The sequence below is a fragment of the Rhipicephalus microplus genome, chromosome 8, assembly GCF_043290135.1.
Source record: "Rhipicephalus microplus isolate Deutch F79 chromosome 8, USDA_Rmic, whole genome shotgun sequence".
NCBI lineage: Eukaryota > Metazoa > Arthropoda > Arachnida > Ixodida > Ixodidae > Rhipicephalus > Rhipicephalus microplus.
The window spans coordinates 68114207-68133161 of record NC_134707.1 but is presented as its reverse complement, the minus strand read 5'-3'; positions in this window follow the sequence as shown (position 1 = coordinate 68133161).

Sequence of the window (18955 nt, the reverse complement as noted above, 5' to 3'; positions counted from 1 at the left end):
CCACCCGCTCGCAGCACACTTCTCTCGCGCTTCACCCTCTCCACCATCCACAACGCCCGACCACACTTCAATGGAAACACTCTTTCGGCTCGTTTATCTGCGATGAAACTTACACAAAATCCAACCCACCCTCTGTGTCTTTGAGTTTCAAAGATATTTCACTGGAGTAAAGGCTACACCGAGTTTCGCTTCAAACCGTTCTTCCAGCACACACGTCGACGCCCGTTCCAGCCTCATCCACGGCGTGCGCACTTCTCCTGCTTTGAATCCTGTGATGGTTCCCTTCGGGGAGATGGTCCACATTTTTTTGTGCTTCATTTCAGGGGTGTCGCTGCTTGTGGTCTAGGACAGTCCAATTCTCTGGCATAGCCAACACAGCATATCCACAGTCAGGCAGACGGACGTACAGACGCTTCGACCCACATATCTTCATTCACTTCGTTAATACGCTGCGATTTTTCTATCTGAGAATATTAATGTTTCCCTTGGAACTTTTCCTCGCAAATACATCATTGAGAGACATGCACAGGAAGGCTTCAGCATTATTTTGTTATCGACCACTGACAGACAAACATATGAGTAGCAGGCTGGTGTTTTCCTACCAAGCACGCAGCCGAGACACACCTGTACAGGGCGACTCCGTAAGTACTCGGCTGTGGAACCCTCAAATAAACAGTCTCAAATAAACGTGAAAATCTAGGTATGCAGTGCAGAGCCCCTTTTGCGTATCCAGGCGACACAGCTGTCAGGATTTGTTCTTTGATCTGGGATCACACGAATGACCGGTGCTTCGCTGGCATGATATCAAAGCAGTCAGTTTTGGCGATTCCGCGATATTTCTAATGTTTGATGATTTACGTCTCAAATCTAATATGTGCTTATGAATGAGAGTAGTGGAAGGCTGAGAAAATTATTACACCAGGTTTTCGTTAACGCGCGTACATTTATTAGCTGCTTGGAGTTCAGGGTTCTTTCCCCCCCCCCCCCAAAAAAAATATGGCCGTGCTGCAAGCGGGTCTTCCTGTAGGGACTTACTCGACAGGTATGATGTTGATGTTCATCATTTTTTTTTCTTAATATCTTGACAATGACCTTGGATAGTGCTACCACGGAAATGCGGCTGGCTTCTCCACTATCCACGACCGCTTTTTCGGTGATTGTACATTCCTAAGCACATCACGTACCGCAGCAAAATACTAGAGAATTGCAAAGAAACACAAATAGAGGGAAAAAAGACTGTCGATAAAGAAGCACGTGGATTCTTTGTCCCAATTCGTATCATTTCCTTTTAAATATTCTGTGAAATGGTGGTATTTTTAATACGCTCTGCTAGCGAGTTTGGGAGGGGCAGCTAAAGTGGTTTAGTTGTATGCCTGTGCAGCCTACCCAGCGCATGTGAAGGAGCCTCGTATCGCAGCGCTGAGCCGTTAATGCTCGAGCCTTAGCAATGGAGACAAAAATGTAGAACAACTTTGTGCTATAAAATGAAAGTTTACCATTGTAAGAACCCTTACACGTACATTACTTGGTTACACTTGCAGCTCTTCATTCTATTCTCAACAGGCCTAACTTATTTTGAAGGTCAGTCAAGCGTATCTGGATGGAAAGACTGCTAATTGAGGGTAGAATTCAAAGTTTTTAGATCGGTTTGTTCCGGCTTGCTCTCCAGGCACGGTTGGTATTATCTGCGAAGTTATTACTATGAGCTGAAGCGATAGAGATCAACTGAACCAAAAACTGCGTTTTGCCTGAAACCTCAGGCAAAAAATCTCTTAAAAAGATTAGTTTACTCGCAGTTAATTTTGATTGCCTTAAACGTAGATTCCGCCGCGAAGTATTCCATTTGAAGCGCTTCCTGTTCTGTCCAGATGGCGTGCAGTGAGCTAGCCGCAGTTCATGCCGAAACTGACAAGAAACTTATCCGCGTGAATAAAATTATTTATCGACTAATAATTTTAATATGCGCATTATGAGAGAAAACCGTAAAAACAATTTATGAACAATTCGGCCTTTGTCGGGCTCTTTAATCATGCTGAGTTGTGTTCCCGGTGGGTGCTTTCATTCTCTGTCTGCTATTTTTTTCAGTTGTTATTGGAAGATATGCTAATAACTATCGAATAACTTCACAGACTTTGTTTTCAATTTGTCCGATCTTGCTAGGTAGACAAAAATTACCACCTGTGCATACAGTGCTCTCACTTGGGCAACCGTTGTAAGGCGTACACGCCATTTCATTTTGAAAGGAACTGTCAAACAAGAAAACATTTAGCACACCTAAAAATCAATATTGTGGCCATTCTGCTATAGAACGGCAACTTGGCAACGCAACATATGAAGGTTTCTAGTCTGCAGAGAGATTATCAACTCGCATTGACCTCGACATTGTTAACTGGCCACCTCAAAAAACCTTTGGATATGCCAACAGTGAAGATTTTATCACTTTTTAGGACTTCATTTTCACCTGTGTGACAAATAAAATTGGACGATCGCAACTGCAAGAACTCCTGCGGGAAAAGTGGAGTAGAGTTTGTCGCAAGATGAATGCTTAAAACCGCTAGTAATTTTCATTGTGTTCGCTCTCGTTTGCGACTGCTCAAGCCACCACCTCATCACTTACTCGGTCCATGACATTTTTTTTTTCGACTGAATCCTCTTAGCTTGCAGAATACGTCAAGGCATTGTGGATGCTTACAACCTATCTGAAACAATACCTCGCGAAATGTCATACTTCCCACTTGAAGCTGCCTAGCGTGTTGAAAATTATTGATTTGCCATTGTTTGCAAAGTGTGATGTTCGAACAATCATTTCTACGCCTCAGTGTTTTGCAGTGCGTGTTAAAGGGAAGTACTCGTTCAAATTTGTTGTGACTGTTGAAAGGACGAAGGTTTCAACACGCAGCAATACAATTCCGGCAAACGTTCCTTTGTGATACGAGTGTGTTTTGTTGGCGGTGAGGTTTTTTTTTTCACTTGCCTAGTCATCACGGTTATCTATTTTAGAAACACAGGCTGTACCCGCATGTTTAACAGTTATTTTTTAAGTAGCAGTCGTATTTGGCTACCGTAAGCGATGACAACCGATCGAATACATTTATCCTTAACAGTGGTACTGATTATTTTCGGATCACTAGTACCGCAAATTGACGCACGAATCGCGACATCAAGTGAAGAACACGCAACACTTGTCACAAGCTGCTTGCATTCGCACATACAAACAGATGACGTAGTTACGCTTGTCACTTCTGACTCGCCATGCGTAGACTGTTGATAATTTCTTGTTAACCCAGGTACCCTGGGTTTCGACAACATGGAAACTGCTTGAACCCAACACGCCCATTCGCTACTTCAAAAGCTCTGAAACACTTTTTAAAGTAACCTTAGATCGAAAAAACTGAAAGAGCTTATTGTCTCACGGATTAAACGCCGCACAAACTTCGAGAATCCGTCCAGTGCGAGTGGAGCTACAAAGGTTTGTCGCATGCTGGATTTGCATTGTTTCTTCTCTTGCCCCGACGAAAGCGCTGGGAGCTAAGCAAGGAGGAGAGGAAGGGCCACAGCCAACGTCACGCGTGCTTCTTGACCTTGAGAACTTTTTGTCTCTTTTTTTCTTCGAATGCGCGGCTTTCTCAGTGTGATCGCGCACGGGCGCGTGGACAAGTAGCGGCTTCCCGTGGTGATCTCTGTAACCAGTGAGTGCGCCATGTTTAAATCAGCCAATGGCTGATAGATGGGCTTGCTACGTGTGGTTTTTGGGCATATTTTGTGATTTATCAAGAGAAGATAATGCAAATTTTAGCGGAATTTGATAATTTATCTTTCATTCCCGGCCGCGTGCTGCGCTATAATATTTGGCAGGCGTGTTGTAGGGAGCCTGTACTACCGATCAGTAGCGTTTTCTTACTATGCACAAAAAGTGTTGCAGAGTCCTTTAGGGCGTATCTCGCAGAACAGCGTAAAAGAAAAATGTTACTGCGCACCAACTTGGAAAACATGCACCAGCTTCTCTTGCTTGGCACTTTAAATCTCAGCTTAATGCTTACATTTCGTACTGGATTCTGCTTCATCCTGACGAGGGATCCATGAGAGCACTCAGTCAGCTGATTTCTCATACATCTTCCAGAAAGTTTAGCTGTGGTATCTCTGTCGAAAACAGCAGCTTGCAAGGCAAATCGCATGTACACGTAAAAACCGCTGTGTACCCAGCACTTTTTTCATTAGGTTACACTGCGAACAAAATAAACCTGTGGCTCAGTAAACGATCGGAGCTGGAGAATACGGTCATCCGGGCTGCTTGCATAGATGTAGCGCATTTCAGACCCACAGACAATAGGCCCAACTGCAACTCATGGTGAATGAACATCATATTCGATGCGGGCAATTTAAAGGAAGAATTGCATGCGCCGTGACAAAATAGCTATGTGTGCATCATTCTGAAAAGCTCCCTATTGGCTCTCATTATTCTAATACGTTAGAATTTCCCTTCATCACTCTTAGATTGCGGCATCGCACAGCAGCGGCATGTGGTATAGAGTGTGTGAAGAAGTGCCAACGGCGTTTTACATGTGCTTGGCTAGAGTAGTGCGTAAGGTACCAGTCAATTGTGGGCTCTATTTTCGTTGGCAGAACTACATCTGCTTAGTCTTCTTTTAGTATGCATCTCTTAAACGTTATATTTCTGGCGTAAATAAGACCGTGAACTTCTGATGGAACCCGAGAAGTACAATTCCGTATTTAAATATTGAAATGTCGTGCCTCTTATTTTGAACATCACCTTAGTATGCATAATGTGTAGGTTCAGTTCTCGTAGGAACTTGATTCACTGCTTTTTTTTCTATTTTTTTTTTAAGTTTTTACTCGCGGGAACGCTGTCACTCCGCTCATAAGCAACCAGGCGGACTTCACCACGAGAGTTCCTGCGAAACAGGCTTCTAAGGCTGTCGTAATAAGTGTACTAGGAAACATGCAGTTTCTTCAGTGACAACAACCCAAGTTGTAATATTTTATTTCTTTTGCGTATAAACACACCATGTGCAATATGAGAAACATTTCTACGATTCAGTAAACACACCACACAGAAGAAATGTGCGGCAATAACGCCAAGGCTTCTCTGAAGAAAAGTTTTCAAGCTTCATTCGTCACACAGGGAGTAAAGAAAAAAGTAATACACCTATATTTGTGTGCAGTAATATGATGCTAGCAAGCTAAAACGTGTGTGCACGCACCACTGAGACACACGGGATTTTAATCATGTAGGATAAACTTTACCGTAAAAAGGAAAGTGTGATTGAGTCATGATTCTGCCAAATTTTTCCTTTAAAATAGTTGTCACATGTAGTCACAATGACATTTATTGAAACGGTTTTATGTCAATATGCGTGTCTATCAATAAAACAAGGATATATAGTCCTTATAGTATAGACATTGTGTACATGCTATGTTGAGTCACAACAGATACGACCAATATCGACAATGAATGTACTCAACACTCGGAGGAACATTTCAGGATTCCATATAACAATTGATTTTTTAAGAAAGTGCTCACACTGTGCTCATCAAAAAGACATGAATTGAAAATCTTCTATATCAATACATAGTTGTGGCACTGTTGCTCAAGCATACCTTAATAGTGTCAGTGCTTTGGCATAACTACGTGGACAACCTTCCTTCAGTACATATATAATGTGGGCTCATCTACGCTAGCCATGTAACCGTGAGGCAAAATTGAATCATACAGCAAGAAAAATTGGAATATTTTCTTTATAAGAAACTTTGATCATTCGTAGGAACATTCGGTGCTTTCTTTTTGTTGAGTACACAGCTTTGAGAATGAAATCAGCTGCATATTGTATATGCAAAAAGATAATATAAACATTGAATACTGCAAATTTCTTTTAAATAACTTGTTATCAGGCCCCTTTGCTTACATTGTAAACTTCAATGACCTACGGACCAACAGCTTCTGAACCAAAAGTGCAAAATTGACCTGATATATCGCAAATGGTCTTTTTTTTAAGTTGCAGCCATTGTTTCGCACACAAATATTCACACAAAATTTTAAATATCAAACCACTCACAGTCCAAAAAGTTCATTCGGAGGCTGAAAAAGCACTTGCGCACTAATATGAACAACGTTTACAAGTATATCAAACCACTCACAATTCAAAAACTTCATCGGGAGACTGAAATAGCACTTGCGCTCTTATATGAACAACGTTTACAAGTGTCTTCAGAGGCCAGAGAGCTCTAAAAACAATATATTTTCCAAAGCTTGATGCCTTACAGTGAAATCCTGTTATAATATTATGTATGTATCATCTACCCTATAGTAGACATCATTTGATGAACACACAAAAACGGTACAAGAAAATTGATTGGGGTTAGCGAGATCAGAGCGCATAGTGCGTTAAGAAGCTAAAAATATTAAGATTGTTGTTTAGGGGAGAATGGGATAGTTTGTTCAAATGTAGAAATAGAATTCACAATAACATGAACGTATGTCATTACCTGGATTTTGCCTGTTTTGCCAGGAACACCAAGCATTCAGCAAATGCGTAGCGTGAAGGATGTGCACAATTTTTTTTTTTCTGTGAAGCAATGGAGCTGGTGTAGGTACAAGGATTTTTTAGCATTAAAAATTCGGAATGATCAAACATGTACTTCTCATTGCTATTTTCACACTGTAAAAAACGCAGCTAAGGAACCCGAGGGACTCTAAATCACCAAAAGGGAAACAATAACTTGCTGCGCTGTTTCCCACGTGAAGCAGAGACATGCAATTGTAAGCCAGTTCACTCGATGTACAAATGATTTAGGTTGTTCTGCGTCAGTAACGCGAACGGAAATGGGTAAACACAAGATCACCTCCACGTCATTATCGTTGTGTTGTTTCGAAATTGTTTCTAAATGGGTAAACGTTTGCTCCTTCTGAGTATTTCATTTAGGCTGTGTTATTTGTACTTTCAGAATTAATTACAAAAAAACTCGAAGGGTGCTATGTCTCCTATAATTAAGTTAAAAACATTCACAGCATGTGCGGGAGTGATAACGATGAGTGGGGAGAAGCGTCGTCTGTTCACCCGTTTGTCTGTCTGTGACAGACAGACAGATGGACGAACAGGTGCTTTGTCCAGTGGTCATTTCGCTGCATAGAAACTCTGTGAATTTATACACAAAAAGCCCTGACGCCATCTAATACTATCATTTCAAAGGAGATATACGCACAACAGTATCTAGTGAGTAATTCTTAAAACAAACTAGAAGTGGCTACTACTACAACGTACTATTACTATGGGTGAACAATCCACACGCTTAAAAGCTTCGCCCCTCAAAGATCTAATTCGTTTGTTCTATCTTCAGGAATTCTGTGAGTAACAGAGGCCCAAAAAACGCGGCCAAGAAATGCAGCGATTGCAATGAGATAACAAATTTTGAAGCTGAAAGCTTTTTGTTGTCAGAAAAGTACCATGATTTCACGAGTGTGGTTCATGTTGAGCAGACCTTTGAACTGCCACTGGTAGAAAATGAACATAATTGCCATAATAATTGATGATGAGGTCTGATAATATCACCTTGTAAGCGGTGGACTACGTTGACACAAAACAACACCGTAGCCTCTGCGGCTTCACCATCTATACGCTATCTCATTGACACTCATGCGTACTAGATAACTTTTATTTTATATGGTGAAAAGCTGTCTTGAAAATCTTATATATCAACAACAATGTCTCAGGGTATCTGAACAACACTTGCTTTCCCAGGGAAAAGGTTGGGCGATTGAGACAACTGCGTAAATTCGGGGAACGGGATGACTGGCAGGACAATACTGCCCCCTGCTAGCATAGTCAACATAACCCATGTTGCGCTTGCATTCTATTTTCACTATGTATATATAAAGGTGAGTTATATAACAGAACGCATTCATGAAAGGTCGCTTTGTAGTCCCTGAAACAATTTGTCAAAATATACATGCATCTTGCGAAGGAAAAGAAAGCAGAAACAAGAATAGAACGAAGATGCTTAGCGACAACCATGGCATGCTTTTAGGGTTCGCACTGCTACTCAGTTCATGCGCGTCCACGCAGGTCTGCAGTGACACCTATATTTGAGTAGTATTATCGCCCCATAGTCAATCTGCCACTAAACGGACTTCCTAACAAAAACAATGGGGAAGTTTACTCGCGAAGTGTATCTTTCTCACTTCAAATTATAATATAGTGTCCTATACAGGGTGCATCGGGCAAAACTTTTCGAAAAGTGGAGCATTCGAAGGGTTGGCTGTCATCCAAATCTTGAGGACATATCTATGATGGTGGAGGCGCTTTCTCTCGAGAAACCTTCTACTCGGTAGCATGCTTACCATGACAACTATTGCGAGACAACAAGCTGATTGCAGGTTGCTGATGCTAGGCCATCATAAGCAAATTAGTTGGATGTTTCCAGGTTTGCATAGCCATCTCTAGAGCAAATACAAGTACAGCGGTAGCCAGCAGAAGCAAAAAGAGTAATAAAAATGTAGCCAGTTCTTTGAACTTCAGAGGTCTCAATGTAGGCAAACCTCGCTCTTCAAAATTTCGCAAATGTGTTTCTTTTCGGATATTTTCTGGTGGTCTCATCAGCCCGGCCTCAAAGACCTTTCTTATTAACTCCCTCAAACTAGCTTTGTGCGGGTAATTTAAACGGACAGCGAAAGTGAGCAAAATGGGACTGAGATATTCCTTAGTTTCAATGATCAATTGCTTGTAGGGATGGCTGTACCAATAAGGTAGCGAGAATAGGTAGCAGATGAGATCTTCTTTTAAAGCGCACCTCAGGCACTCATTATATGATGATTTTACAAGATTGTCTGTTTTCTTACGTGCTTGAAAAGCCAAACGAAGCTTTCTGTGAATGTTGCCGGTGGTTTCATTTTTATTCAGACGCTCATGCAGAAACGTGTCCTTCACTACGCAAGGAGCCAAGTTTCGTTTGTCCAGTGCCCGTTCGAGTTTTTCGAGAGTGTCCATGTGTTCCGGAAAGGCGCTCAACGTCACCCGAGACGTCAGCTCTCCTCTTAAGTAATTAGAAAACGGTAACATTCCCATGAGCCAAAAACCACACACCATCCATGCCAAACTAGACCAGTGGCATATCTTGGGCATCGAATATGATGTTGAGTAGAATGATGCAAGAAGGAACATGAACGAGTGAGAAATTTGAGTGATGCTGCAGTGTCTGAGATAGTGGGATTCAGCAAATACCAAGAATGCCAGGCTTAAGGCCAAAGCTATGGCTACCAGTGTTAAAGGAAGTATTGATTCCTTCAATATGTCATAGAACGACAACAGCACCAGTCCTTTTCGTTTGGCGTAAAAGCTCTCATGCCAGTACGTTATCACTCCCGGGATGTGGAAATCTTTGGTGCCGGACGCGATGGCTGCTGCCAGATTTCGGTGTACATCAATCAGGCCTTTAAACATATCTGTGGCCAGGGGAATCGAGCTCGAATAAAACTTCACATTCACGGTGACGTTGTAAAATGTCATCGCGTCAAATATAATGTCAGCCTCAAAACTGTTACAGCTGGGTTTGTTGTCGCGTGGCCTCAAATGAGGTAGGTCAATACAGGCAGTGCGCATAACCGTATTCCTCAGCTCGGTATGCTTTCCAAACAGTGGGTCACCATAATGCTCAACGCAAGCTCTCGAAAAAAGTACCGGAGCGGTTTGCATGGCCGATCCGCGCCTATCGTCACTGCCATTTCCCCTGAACTCACAGGAGAAGTTTCTTAATGCCGTCTGAGAAACATATCGATGAAGCGTATTGATCAATTCCTCATCGTATTCCAGCAGAATCCAGTCCACTGTGTAAACAAAGAGATCTCGAAAGCGAGCATTAAATATGATGTCCAGGCAGGTCGACACATTTTTTCCGAGGCCATTCACAAGAATCTTTGTAAAGACATTTTTATCAACGTCATACCTTATATAACTTAACAACTCTATGCGCTGACCCAAATCCCACTCCGTCACCGCCCACGGCAGCTTTCTTAACCAAAAGTGATCGGCTTCAATCCAGTGCCCACCGCATGTGGCCAGTGCGACTGAGTCGTGCGGTCGTATGTGCGAAGTCAACCTACTTATGATATGAAAAGCGTTCACTTCACGTGACGTACCGTTCAAGGCAGCAGTGTTAAATATATTAATTGTGTTTAGTATAAATAAAGTTAAAACTAGCCTAAATAGGCTGCGTGTCCCCATTGTCGTCAACAATTATATGCATGTAGTCCTTATTCATCAACTCTAACTCAGTTGCACGCCATGTATACGGGAAAGGCACGTTAATTGGTATAATAGCGGTGGTCATGCAAGCACAGCAGATTTTCGCAGGTACAGAATGTCTCTCGCACAAAAATGCTCGTGAGTGTTTTACTTTACCTGCTCACTTCTTGCATGCAACGCGAATATTCAGGCAATTCTTTTCACGGAGAGCAATACTTCAGCAGAAATATATGGCTAGGTTATCTACAGTTCAAAAAGTATTTGAGTAAACAAGTACTTAACCCTTCATGAAGCTCTACTGATTGGCTGAAACTGAGGTATATGGTCGTCTTCAAACTCAGTGTGGACACGTGCAAGATAAGAGAAAAGCAGCGGCAGACAGCTTGGAAAGGCAGTCATTTGTCCTAGGACGCAGTTTGATCTGTAAGTTGTCGCAGATGATGCACTTCGGCTTGCTCAAATGTTCATGCGCGTTTAAGTGCGGCTTCCAATTTCTTCAGTAGAGGTCTTGCTGCTGACTGGATTGCGTGGTTGCCGATGAGTGGGTAAAAGATTCCTTGCCTGGTCTTAGTTTTGGGAGGATTCCACCAGCAAAGAAGACAGGCTGCTTCTTTAGCCAACGCACATCGACTGACAATCTCATGTAGCCGTGCTATGCTTTTCCGGTTCAGTGATAGTTCCCTTTGCTTGTTCGACAAGTACAGCACTCCTAAATTTCCCCACGCTTTTTTCATCTCACGAAAATATACGAAACTGTGAGAGGCATTGCGTTCAAATTGCTAAACTCTAAAGGAGTAATTAGGTCATTGTTCATTTCCACCTCCACTTGTGATGGAACGAACCTTTCCCGTAAAGTACTCGTAAGTGTGCTTTTATGAAAGCACTTTTATGCGGATAGTGGGACTTAATTATGGGACAGATGTTTTTTGCGTCCTTTTCACACGCTAACAACACAAAACATGATCGATTCATTTGTGCCTTACTAAAAAATAGCGTGGTGGCGATCAATTTTCCTCTTGTGTTCAAATTTTGTTGATGTTCATGCAAGGCTAATGTGCATTGAAAATTTCTGGTAGCACATCAAAGGCGGCCTGCTTCAATAATAGGAACAACCACAAGTGTTTTGTTCATGTGGCACGTGGTCGTTCTGAGAGTTCGAACGTGTGTATCACGAGAAGATAAATTTATACAAAACGACATCAATATGGAGACATGTGTCTCCTAGCACTGGGTAAACTGTGTATCTCGACTGGCCTAGTGCGCAAGCACAAATTACACCACAAATTCTGCACCGTAGAATACGCAGCGGGAAAGCGACGAAAGACTACTCACTGGTTTCCTAATTTTTAATGCAAGCTGTAGCCGAAGGCGGCGACTCGGAGTTTGTACTTTCATGGATGCACCCTCTGTCTGAGTATTTTGCGACAGAGTAAATAAGAATGTCCTCCCGTGACATTTAACCTTGAAAGACGCAAGTTGTTTCAACGTCGGGCATTGAATTACACTCACATAAAAAGGGATGGTACAAACAAATTTTTTTTAAGTAGAGTGACCATTTTTATACCGGAGGTTTTTATATACATAAATAAATATTTAAATATCAATATTTTTCACACGCGTTTGCTGCTGTTCCTAGTGAAACACGGCTATGTGTACTTCAACTATAAAAAGAACTACCCTGCTCCGAAATAAATTGTTCGTAGTTCGCACTTTGTGTGTTGCATAGTCATTTCTAGTGTCCGTGTCTTTTATACGAAACGGTATACCCAGTACTGGCAAAGCAACAAGTCCAAATAGCAACCTTGGTAACTTCTAAGCAAAATCGCAGAAGCCATCGTATCTTCTTTGTTTCTATACTCTTTTCCCTTTTTAGTGCTGTTATATTCACTTTTTTTTATTTTTTGCCCGTACCTGCAGCACCTGTCATACTCAAAACGGTGCTTATGTTCCCCGTTCTTGCTCGTACCAACCAATGAGCGACGAGCCGTTTCACACATTATTTGCGATTCCTTCGAACATAAGTGGCATCAAATACAATTCAAGAGGGCGCTCGGAAAAGGTCCAGTGCTATTGTTAACATAGGGACAGATAGAACTTGCCCACATTAATATGTAATGCGATTACGTTGAATTCTTGGCTCTTGCGCCGATACAGTAACTTAGTTTTTTTGCATTGTGTTCACTTCTGCTGAAAGATGGGTAGCGTAATCAGTACGGCGTTCATCTGGCAACATATTCTTTAACACGAAACATTCTAGACCAGCCGGAGCTCAAGCGAAAAACAAGCGAGTGTCTATCCGGGGCTCGCCATTGACGCTGCGCGAAAATGCAGGAACGAAAGGGCTCGTATATGGGTTACGTCGTAATTGAGCTCAGAACGCGCTCAAATCATGCTTTTGGGGCAGCCTATGGTGTGCCCATGGTGAGCTTGCAGTGCAGCGACGTTTCTGAAGGTAGTTTTTCATTGATTGTCCTTATTCTAGTGCTTTCTCTGAGCTTCTGTTTTTTTCTAACACGGCACTCCTCAGCAGTATACTCACAGACATGAAATGTGGGCAGTCAATTTCGTTGGAGTCTTATTTTGCAGGTACTAGGCATACGCCACCATCAAAGCCGCTCGAGGTGATATACTGGGGCTTTCAAACACAACAAAGAGACCAACGTGGGGTTCCGGAGCAAAAGGTACGTCTACTTGAGTTGATGCCAGCCTGTCCGATTACCAGTTTTCCTGAGGCATGCAACTTCTGGCTATTCTGCAATATCACTGGTAGCTAGTTTTGATTGAAATCTCATTTTTATTTACTACACGCTACCATATGCACGGCGCTACTTTGCAAGGCGTGCCTCTCACACCAATAAATAATTCACAAACATTGAGCTGTTACCTCAAATTGCGTTCTAAACATTTACGCTTGTCCAACCAGGGCAGTCATAACATCGCGAACAGTTAACGTGTGAGCTTCTAACGTAAATGTGTGTCAGAAATTTTATGTGAGAAACGGAAAGAAGGCAAGCACTCTTTTGTAGCATGGAGCCAAAAGGAAGTCCATTTGCGAGAAATTGTACGCATATATCTACAATGGTCTACTGAAAGCAATGAATGGCGTGCACGGGCTTCGATGCATGGGACACACAGTTTTGTTTCATCCTGCTTCTCAACGCTGGTCAAATAAAATGTCATCAAATGCACAATGCGGACTATATAAAGTTCGCATGCTGTTCATATGTTCATGCGTTCCTGCTAGGTTTATCCTCTCTAACTACAGCCGCACTGAGTGTATGACTTCAATGAAAATCAACCTATTACTTATTCCATTGGCTCACCGACAAGAAATTGCCCATCTTTCATTGTTTTATAAAATTTTCCATCACCCAACAATTCATAATGACCTGATCATCCGGCCTCTGTACATCTCAAACCGTGTTGATCATCGCAATAATGTAGGAATCGCATCATGTCACACTGTCTTTTTTTCAATCATTTATTCCCCGTACATCTCATGATTGGAACCACCTTCCCTCAAATGTGGCAACCATCACTGACTTCAAACTTTTTCACGAAACATTAGCTAACATTGTATAACCAGGAAAATCTGTTACCTATGCTTATTGCTTCAGTTTTTTTTATTTTGGAGATAACTATTTTTGCACATTCTGCAGAAATGCTTATATTATCTAAGTCTTTTATTGTATTGTTTTATTTGTATGTATTGCACTGTTTTATTTGTATTTTTAATTATTTACCCACTCTCCTCTTTAAGGCCTTCTTGGTTCTGAGGGTATTGTAAATAAATAAATAACAAAATAAATAAATAAATATGTTTCCACAAGATCAAGCCTGAAATGTGCGACTTTGCCAGACGCACACTGCTGAACTAGGGAACGATAAATGTGTCTATCTTTTGTGTTTAAGAGAATTCAGCCCAAGTTTTATTCACAAACGCACTTAACTGGACGGGTACTGTGCTTAAACAGTATCTAGCGCTGCAGTCGCACTCCAGTTTCAAAAAGTCCCACTCTGAAGTATAAATGGACATGTCCTATAAATGCACATGTCCTATAAATCCGCATGCCCAACAACGTTCACGGTCGGATAACTGCCAGCGTAGCTGAGAGAAAGAGCATCAGACTCAATTTGCGAAGGTCACAGGTTCAGTCTCGGCCGACGAAAATTTATCTGTTCGTCAACTTTTCTTTCTTTGCACTTCATATTACAATTACTTCTAATAACAGCTCTGACTCTTTCTTCAGCATTATGGTCACCCAGTTCTCATTACTATTGTGTCTATCGAAAAAAAAATGAGCGGGCAAACTTGTTTGCTCAAGAGACTACAGCTTGTTGTAGCCCTGAGGTATTTCAAAGAAAAACATTCTGCATCACTGAATAGCCCCATAATGTGCTTTGTACGAATCGACAGAGCCCAGCATTAAAAAAAAAATCACAGCATATTCACAGGGTGCATGATAATTATTGGTGCGAAGCGTTCATCCGTCCGTTCGTTTTTGCTTCTGTTCGTTCAGCGTCCATCTGTGTGACCATCCGTGCGTCTATCCGTCCGTCCATATGTCCGTTAGTTCGTCCATTCATCCGTCCATTTGTGCGTCCGTCCATGCATCCTTCTGTCCATCCATGCATCTGTCCATCTAGTGATCGCTCTAAGTACCGCCATCTCGCACCTTTTCATCATATATGCGGCATATAAAAGTATCAGCATCCAGCGGACATTCCAAGGACTAAACGAGAGGTGGCGCTCGCCCACTTTCTTATAGCCTACGCCTGTCTACTTTCCACCTTTCACTGCCTCTAGTTCACGGCTCTATACTAATTCACCATATTCATGGCACTGCGGCCCAACTCTCGCTTAACCTTGCTAAAAACAAGGAGATTATGCCCAGTGAGTTTAAGGAGGAAACCCTTTCTGGTCAGATAGTGCTCCCTGTGCGTCCGTCTGATACTAGTTTTTTTTATAGGCACCAAATTCAAGGCAAATTTTATTGAAGGTTAAGTCACCAATACTTGTCTTTTGCGTTATTTCAGGAGAAACAAGTATATTTTCATGTATGACTACCGTGCGCGGGTTTCCTCAATTAAAAAGGCTGTGCGCGTGCCGCTCCTTTAGTCCGGCCCTGAAGGCTACCTGCTATTACGACGGCTACTACATACATCGCGGACGCACGACCCACGGAATGCCTGTCTCTACCTTTCGCCACGCTAAGTTGAACGGACTCATTCTGCCATAAATAAAGTTGTTTCTCTTTCTTTGTACCTTTGCTTACATATTCAAAGAAATTCTCGCATTTCTCTGCGTTTCGTTGCATGTGTCACCGCTTTATTTTTCACTGCTTGTTTCCATTATTTATGCACCTACTTGGAATTAAATGGCTCTACCAAGTGTAACTGTGTAGAGACGGGTCTTCCTCCAATTTCTGAATACATATATGTCCACTTGCTGCAGTCTCAGATAAACAACAAATCTCAAAGAATTGGGCCACTGACAGCCGTGATTGCTTTCTCAGTTAACGTAACCCGAATACATAAGTTACCAGCAAAAGTGGATTTCATGTTCTACCAGGAGATAATTGTCAAAGAAATAAATAGTAAAGCTTATTCGATATTAAATCTAAGTATATGTTGGCGCAAAAGTACGGCATGGGCCACTTCTTCACAGTCCGCATCATTTCACAGTCCGCATCACCTTTCCGAAACCCTCACCAGAACAAATAACGCACAGTTACAATTTTCACGTTATTTTCTCGAGTTATAGTCATATTATGGTGTCTCAAAAGCTTGAACTTCAGCGTTACTTCCTTATCCAGATATGAAACTCACCGCTATAAATGTACGGGAAGCCTTCGCAGTTCCGTTAGTCTCAATGGCATTTGAAATATGTGCACTGATGTAACTTGCTCAGGTTTATATTGAGTCACAATATACCGTTTCTCTAGGTAGAGTATCCTCCCGTAGCCTACTGCACAACACTGTCGACACTGCTAACTTGATTCTTAATGGAATAATTGGAAGCGCAAACCAACGGGACAAAAGAAAAGAGACAAACAAGCGCTTGTTTGTCTCTTCTCTTGTGTCCCGTTGGTTTGCGCTTCCAATTATTCCATTATGAATTTGTACCAACTAGCCCGCCTGTGAACCCTACTGCTGCTGACTTGAAGTAGCTTCGATGAGGACACACTGTTTTTTCGAGAGGTGTTGTAGCTAGTTTAAATCGCACGCATGCATCACAACTGCTGCGCACTTGCTTAATGTGTGGGTGTACTCTTAGTGACCAGAACAGTTCACATAGCTCAGTGAAAGCGCCATGAATGTTACTATGACGGCGACTTCAATGCATGTCACTCGAATCAAAGTGTGCATAGTGCTAATAACGCAATCGTTATTCAGGCTAGTTGCAGTGTTCAGAAATTGCTGGGTTGTCGAAGGGAGAGCTGATTCCAAGAGTGTATTTGTCTCCAAAGCCCTCTTCCAGTTGGACATTGAAGGGTACCCTTCTGCTACATTCAATGAGGCGTCATACACAGCTGGGGTTTCCGCCGTGCCTATTTAGTAAATAATTTCTGACATTTTAGCAGTGGTGTTATCTTCTCTGCATGTCCGTTTTTCTTGTGTGGCCTCAAACTTTTCAAAGAGTGTTAAACTGTTTTTTTTTCTTTAACGAAATAGCAACACTGTTATAACCCTTCGCTGATTTTCGTTTGGTAGCGCAACTTAGAAACCATCGTGAGAGCTCAAATAAACATGACACACAAGAAACAGACGAGACCATTTCGGAAATCAATGACTTAGTTAAAACCCCTTATGTCGATGCCTTGCTTCGGGAATGTCTATCCTCCAATACCACTTGTATCGAGCTTCAAAATCTGTTGTGATGAGTAAAAAAAAATCTTCCTCCTCATAGACATCTCTTCTAAAGACACAGATATGCTGTTCGAATACGAGTACTATCCACCTTGCTCCTCGATGGTTGATGTTGCTTGGAGAGTCCATTTCATTTTCGTGTTGATGGCGACAAATGATGTGTTATCCCACACCCAATGGACTTCGATTTTATTTTGCATTCCTTTCCACAATTGATCCGGTCAAATATAGAAGACTTACTTCGAGTTTGCAAGTGGTGCTTGGGAAAACAACTGCATCTGCTTATGGTTTACATCTGTAATGATGACTTCATGAAGTTTATTTCCATTCAACTTCTTCAAAAGCCATAAATACTAGGTTATAATGAACGCTGCTAAGTAAAATAAAATGTCGCATGTGACACTCGCTCGAAGGAAGCGGGATTCGAGATTGCTAGCAGTCACCCCACTAACATTCGGGCAAATTTTTTTTCGGGAGGGCTGTTTTGTATTGTTACTTCACGATGGCTCACGTTGTTGTGTTATCGCCTCCTACACGAAATAAACCGACGTGGGTAACGCGGAGTGCCATGTTTAACAGCTTTGCTTTAAGATCTTGGTGTTCTTTTGTAATGATTCATTATCACCTTTTCGTAAACGTTCTTGAAAACTTTTGACATAAAATGCCTTTTCTACACCTCGTTTGAGTACGCCGTGGTAGAGCAGTGATTATGATGCCTGGCTGCGGACCAGAAGGCTGCAGTAAAAATCCTGGCCATGGTGATCCCAATAAGACGGAGGCGAAGTAGTAGACACCCGTGTACTGACCGATGATGAGTACACGTTAATGAGTTAATGAGCACCACAAGGTTGTGATATGTTTCTCTTTAATAGATCTTGGTAATGTGTCGTCAAAAGCACGTATCTTTGTAACTCGTTCTTTGCGTGCGCGTGCACTTCAAATCGTTATGGAGAATACACAACCGCTGCGTAGGCAAGTTAGGTAGTGCGACATGGCTATAGTTAGTAAAGCGCAGTGCTAACACTGAGAAAGCGAAATAAATAACGAAAAACTCTGCAGCCAGTGTAGAAGTTTGAATTCACCAAGCACTGAAGCCGTACAAACTTTTCCAGCATTAGCAATATTGCAAGAATTAGCAAAAAAACAGTAAAAAAAGAACACAGAGGACACAATGGTATTCAAACGCGAGTCCACTGCATTCCAGCCCAGTATTCGACCCGGGAGCTATGCAGGCGCTTGAAACTTGTTTCAAAACTCGCTTCAGGCAGGCTTGATGTCGTGAAAGGAATCGCGCTAATATGAGTAATGAGGGGTCTTAGAGCATCAAAAGAACGAGCAGGCATCACACAATGCAAATTGCGTAAATAGGGGGTTGTTCGATGAGCACAGTCATTACAAAAAACTTGTTCATGTTAACCTAATAACTGTGGCGCATGACCACTTGATTCATAATTTTTCATCGTTGTCAATCACTGCATCAAATATTGCACAATTTTCCTAGCAACTGTGTAGCGGATACCAAGCCTCTCCAAAGAATGATGGAGGATAAGGTAGTAAATGCCAGTTCACTACACAAAAATTATGAACAATGTGTTACGAAGCCATGAGTAATCAAGAAATTGCTTTGTTGCGATAGGAATTGTATGGACTCTCGGGAAGTTTTTGCCGCCATGACCGTGATGTCGTAAATCACTATAACTGTGTCTCTACATATAAAACCCACAGCGAAAAATGAATTGGCAAAACATTTTCAAGGCGCCCATCGGAGACTGGAAGCAGCAACCCCTCGTTCTTTAGCGTGCTGCATGAACCATCTAGGCCACTAGGCC